Source organism: Ursus maritimus, unplaced genomic scaffold (assembly GCF_017311325.1).
Source record: "Ursus maritimus isolate PB19 unplaced genomic scaffold, ASM1731132v1 scaffold_7, whole genome shotgun sequence".
Classification (NCBI taxonomy): Eukaryota; Metazoa; Chordata; class Mammalia; order Carnivora; family Ursidae; genus Ursus; species Ursus maritimus.
This window is the reverse complement of record NW_024426885.1, coordinates 61,513,180-61,520,003: the sequence shown is the minus strand read 5'-3', so window position 1 is coordinate 61,520,003 and position 6,824 is coordinate 61,513,180.

Here is a 6,824-nt window from a genome sequence, read left to right as displayed (position 1 = left end):
TTTAGGCTATATAGTCAGATTAGTATTAGATCTACTGTTTACTACTTTTGTTACCTTGGGCAAATCACATCTCTAAGCTTCCATTTGCATGCATATAAAGTGCATGTCGTAATAGTTCTTACCTCAAGGACTTGCTGTGAGGATTAATATAGATAATCCACATAAAGAGCTTAGTACAACTTCAGGTAAATAGTGAGAGCTCAATAAATTTTAGCAATTATTTAAAGAAACACTGCTTCAACAACTGGAAATAACAAAAACAAATAGATCTGTTTTTACATGAAAAATGTGAACTACATTATATATACGAGAGAGTATATATAATATATGGGCATATTTTAAAAAAAATAATAAAATGAACACCTCCCTATCCCTACCTAGTTTAAGATATAGAACCTTTATAAGGAATTTTTAAGTCTCTGCAAACAGTACTTTCTTTAGTTTTGTTTCAGAAATTTTTAAAAATTTTATTTTACTGTATGTATCGTTTGTGATTTTCTTTTTTTCTTAATATTTCTTTGTTATTCGTACTTATTACCTGCATTTCACTCAGTCTCATTGTTGTGAGGTGTTCTATTATATGAGTGCATTGCAATTATTTTTTTAAAAATCCATCTACCGTTGATGGGTATTTGGATTGATTTTAGTCTTTGCTCTAACTGGTGTCAAATGACAAAATAATACAATTTAGTAATGAGTTTTATGCCCTTTATTCAAGAGAAGACAATTTGGGGGGTGGGAGGTCCAGTGCCTCACAGGGAGTGGAGCGCTCATCCCTCAAGGATTTGGGGCAAAAGTGAGTTTTATAAAGCATTAGAAGTGGTGATGCAGAAAGAGGTCGTGGCAGGTTAGGAAGTTGGGGATTTCCTTCTAAGGCTAGCACGTCCTTTTCTAAAGTAAGGTAAGCTAGCTAAAGCTGAGTTGGAGGATGGTGGTGCCTGTATGTTAGGTATCCTTGACAGTGAGGTGTTTCTGGTAAATGCAGGCTGAGTCAGGTTTAGATCTGTGAGGTGGACTGGGGCACTGGCTTGGTCTTCATTTTGTGGGTTCGGATATACGTATTAACTTTACCACTGAGAATGTTGATATGAACATTCTTATACATTTTCTAGGTGCAAATACACAAGAATTTCTCTAGCACACACTCGCGTGCGTAGAATCGCTGTGTTACGAAATACACATTTAACTTTGCTGGGTACTTACAAATTGTTTTCTGAAGTAGTTTACTAGTTTATCATCACCCCAACTGTATGAGTGTTGCTCTTACCCACCTTCTTGTCAGTACTGTGCATTGTCAGTCTTTTTAATTTGGGGCATTTTGTCGGATGTGTATTCGGACTTCATTTGTGTTTGAATTTACATTCCACGGTTACAAGTTAGGTTGAGACTTTTTAGATGTTAATTGCCTACTTTCTATTGAATTAGCTTTCTTTCTCTTTCTCTCTTTTTAAAATTAACCTGTAGAAGATCTTTATCTTCTCTAATTTCCTCACAGTTATTTGTTTGTTTGTTTGGGGTGTGTGTGTGTGTGTGTGTGTGTGTGTTTGAGCAGAAGGTCAAGGTGTTAATTTAGTCATTTTTTGATAGTCTTATGCTTGGTACATTTTTGTTTCTTTTCCTACTCAAGGTCATGGAGATACCCTCATATATTAATGTTTTATTATTGAGTATGATAATTGCTATAGGTTTTAGGTATATACCCATTCCAGGTTATTATAGTTTTTTTTCAAGTTTTGGTTGCTAAGAGATTTTCTTTTTAGTTATGTATACCACAAATGCATATAAATTTGGAGGGATGTTTTCTTTTATACCTAATGAGATTTATTTTATTCTGTTTTTCTGCTTTAACCTCTTAATGTAGAGAAGTATAGTAGGTTATATTATGTTATGTTATAATATTAACTAAACCTGAGTTCCTGGAATAAATCCTATGTGGTCAGTATATATTATGTTTATACGCTTTATTGCATTTAAGTGGAGATTGATTGGCCTGTAATTTTCCTTTCTTATGTTGACATTGTCTTATTTGGATATCAAAGCTAGATTTGGATTTACTATTTTTCAGAACAGTTTATGCAAATTTGAGATTAATTCATAATAAATATTTGTTAGAATGTGCCTATAAAACCACCTGGGGCTTTGTTTTTTAACTTTTTTTTGATGAGAAGATTTTAAACTGCTGATACAATTTTGTATGAGTCATAGGATTATTCATAGGATTACTTCTTGACTTTTGTCAATTCTGTTATACTGCATTTTTCCCTACTAATTTATCCATTTAATTAAGTTTTCAAGTTTCTCAAAATAACTTGTTTATCTTTCTCTTCTCTCTTTTGTCCTTGGTTAATCTTGCCAGAAGTTTATTGTTTTATTAATTTTTTCAATGAATAAAGTCTTGCCTTTGTTGTTTCTTCCTACTGCTCTTTTCCTTTTTATATTTCATTAATTTTACTTTTGTTACGTTTTATCTTCTATTTGAATTTCTTCTGTTATTGCTTTTCTAATTTCTTCAATTGGAAATTTAGTTCATTGTTTTACGTTTTCTTCTTTTCTAATATAAGCATTGAAGACTACAGTTTTCCCTTTTAGTACCTCCTTAGTGATATCCCACAAGTTTCAGTGTGAAATGTTTTTATAATTTTCAATTCTAAGTATTTTCTTATTTTATTATGTTTTCTTTTTGACCCTTAAGTACTTGAAAGTGTATTTTTAAAATTTCCAATTGAAAGGATTTTTCCCCCTAGTTATGTTTTGTTATCAGTTGTGAATTTGTTACGTACCAGTTAGACTATGTGGTGCTGTGACACCAGTCCTTTGGAAGTTTTTGGCGCTATAGCTTTATGGCCTATTACATGATCAGTATTTATATATACTTGATAGATAGATAGATAGATATAAGATATATATATATTTTCCTAATGTTGGCTGTAATGATATACCTATTATATCATATACATATAAAATTAAGTTAATTTGACTATTCATTATATTATCTATATCCCTACTGAATTTACTTCACCTGTGATCTAGCAACCATTGAAAAAACTGTGCTAAAATCACTTACTATAACGTTGAGTGTATCAACTTCACCTATTAGTTCTGTCAATGTCTACTTTATATTTATTTTAGGCTGTACTATTAGGTACAAAAAATTGGGCATTTTGTGCCTTCCTGAAGACTTGATTCTTTTATTGTTACATAGTGGTCCTTCTCATCTCTGTTAAAGTTTTTTTGTTTTTTTTTTTAAAGATTTTATTTATTTGACAGAGAGAGAGACAGCCAGCGAGAGAGGGAACACAAGCAGGGGGAGTGGGAGAAGAAGAAGCAGGCTCCCAGTGGAAGAGCCTGATGTGGGGCTCGATCCCAGAACGCCGGGATCACGCCCTGAGCCGAAGGCAGATGCTTAATGACTGAGCCACCCAGGCGCCCCTCTGTTAAAGTTTTTTTGCCTTAAAGTCAATTTTATCTGATGTTTATAGAGCAACAGCAACTAATTTTGGTTGATATTTGCTTGGTTCTCTTTCTTTCTTTTTTTTTTTTAAAGATCTTATTTATTTATTTGACAGAGAGAGACAGTGAGAGAGGGAACACAAGCAAGGGGAGTGTGAGAGGGAGAAGCAGGCTTCCCACCAAGCAGGGAGCCCAATGTGGGGCTCGATCCCAGGAACCCGGGATCATGATCTGAGCCAAAGGCAGATGCTTAACGGCTGAGCCACCCAGGCGCCCCCTCTTTCTATCCTATTACTTTCTGTCTTTCTTGTTGTTAAGTTTTGGGTATGTCTTTACCCATATAACATATAACTGAATTTTTTTCTGGTCTGATTACTTACTTTTTGATTTGAGAGTTTAAACTATTTATAATGATATGATGACTTATACATCTATATTAATTCCCCCATCTTTTAATGTAATTTCTATTTGTCTTGCTTTAAAATTCTTCCCTCTTTTTGCCTTTCATTTGGGATTGAGTTTTTCTTATTCTATTTCCTCTACTATTTGTTTGGAGGTTGTCCAATCTATTCCCATTCTGTATTTAACTCAGTTTTTGTTTATCTAAATCACTTTATTCTTTCTCATTCATGGGAGTTTCATTGCATACGGAATACTAAGTTGATAGTTCTTTTCTCTCTGCACATTGAAAATATTATTCCATTCTCTTCTTATTTACATTGTTACTGTTCAGAAGTCAGTTGTCACTCTATTTTTCCTTCGTTGGTAGGTGATCTTTCTTTTCTCTCTGTTTTTAAGATCTTTTTTGTTTGTTTTTGGTATAGTGTTCTGAAATTTTACCACAGTGGGCTACTTATGGATTTCCTTGTATTTTATAGTTTGGGGGTTAATTGGGCTTCTGGAATTTGAGAACTGGGTTCTTTCAACTGGGTTCTTTCAACAATTGAGACATCAGGCAAGTCTCGACAAATACTATTTTTAGGATTGATTTTCTTTTCTAACTTATCTACTTCTGGAAACTCGAGAGAACATGTATTAGTCCTTCTCATTAGTCCTTCACATATTCAATGACTTTGTCTCTCTGAGTTGAATTTTGATATAGTTTTTGCACTCTCTTCCCATTCAATAATGATTCCTTTAGCTATATCTAATCTGTCATTTCATCTAGCCATGAGTTTTCCATTTCAATTCTTATGTTTTTAAATTTCTCCATATTTTGTTTTTCTTTTATTGACAATCTTTGTCATTGTTTATCATTTCTTGTTTTACGGTTATATCTTTAAGTTACTGTTTTTGTCTCTATATATTCTTTCAGATTGTCTGTTAGTACTCAGCACCATCTTGACTATTTTCTTTGTATCCCCAATAGTAGGGACGAGAAGCCTTGAAACTATTCCCAGAATTTCCTGCCAGTTGAGTCCCAATTTATTTCTGCCAATGAGAGGTACTCATACACAGTTTGGAAGGCAGAGGGAAGCAGAGGCTGTTATTCTTTTTGCAACAACAGGCACATACATTAGTTTCAGCAGCTATGAAATTTTGCAGCAACCTCCAGATTACCTGCCACCTGTTACTTCAGTGCTGTAGGCAGCTGTGGCATCTGTATTAGTCAGCATACCCAGCATTATTCTTCAGCAATAAATTAACCCTGAAATCAAAACAATAAATGTTGGCTTGGATGCAGAGAAAGGGGAACCCTCTTAAACTGTTGGTGGGAATTCAAGCTGGTACAGCCACTCTGGAAAACAATATGGAGGTTCCTCAAAAAGTTAAAAATGGAGCTACCCTATGACCCAGCAATTGCACTACTAGGTATTTACCCCAAAGGTACAAATGTAATTACCTGAATGGGCACCTGAACCCCAATGTTTACAACAGCAATGTCCACAATAGCCAAACTATGGAAAGAGCTGAGATGTCCATTGACAGATGAATGGATAAAGAAGATATGTTTCATATATACAATGTAATATTACTCAGCCATCAGAAAGAGTGAATACTTACAATTTACATCGATGTGGATGGAACTGGAGGGTATTATGCTGAGGGACATAAGTCAATCAGAGAAAGACAATTATAATGGTTTCACTCATATGTGGAATATAAGAAACAGTGCAGAGGATTGTAAGGGAAGGGAGGGGAACTGAATGGGAAGTAATCAGAGAGGGAGACAAACCATGAGAGACTCTTAACTATAGGAAACAAAACAGAGCTGCTGGAGGGGAGGTGGGTGGGAAGATGGGCAGTAAAGAGGGAATGTGATGTGATGAGACTGGGTGTTATACTCAACTGATGAATTATTGAACTCTACATCTGAAACTAATGTACTATATGTTGGCTAATTGAATTTCAATTTAAAAAATTAACCCTGAAATCTAATTGCTTAACACAAAAAAGATTTTTTTTTTTTTCATTTGAACACCTGATATTCACCATGGGTTGATAGGGTACTTTGCTCCACAGTCATTTAGGCATCCATGCTGATGGAGCTTTCAGCATCTTTGGAACTGCACACACTGAAACTTGTATCCTAGATAATCATGTCACAGAAGTGAAGAGACTAGAGAGTTACATGTGGGATTTTCTCTTTCCTAACCCAGAAATGATGCACCTAAATTCTCACATTTCAATGGTGCCCACATAACTGCAAGGAAGCAAGAAATAAAGGAAAGCAAATAGAATACTTGGCAATCTTTTCTGCCTCTGGCAGCTTTTTGAGTTCTTGGCCTGGAGGGGAGAAGAAATATCTTGATTCCCTGAAAATTGGCAGTGAACTTGAAAACAAGTGATGGCCTTCTTTGACTTTCTGTCTTCTGTCCCTTCCAATGGTTTTATAAAAGCCTAATTTCCTAATTAGGTCTTATAAGCACTTAATCCCTTCTAGAGTGGTTTCTGTTTTTCTTACTGAAAACTTATTGAGAAAGCATTTTGTACCAGAAGCTGTTCCAGGAAACAAACTCTCAAAGATGGAAATGCAGCCTACTTAGGGTTAAGGACATTGATAGCTGATAGTGATAATTCGTGATATTCACTGGCAAAATATGTATTTATCTATTTCATTTATTTTTACTTGGAATGAAATGTTTATTTGAGAGGAAGTCTTTGGGAAACCAAGTGGCTGTTACAATTGATTGCTAAGGTATGAATAATGAAAAGGGCTAGTGCAAATTTTAACTGAACTTACAAACCCAGGGTTTTAAATTCTTACATTTAGACATAGTTGAAAAATCATAATTATGATTGTCCTAAAAATACATTATTTCTTATAATTGTGGTATTATCTTAAAACTATAATTAAAGTTTGATTTTGCATATTGCTGAGTGATAGTATAAGTATAGATATCTTCTACAAAAATTTTAGCATTGATGGAGAC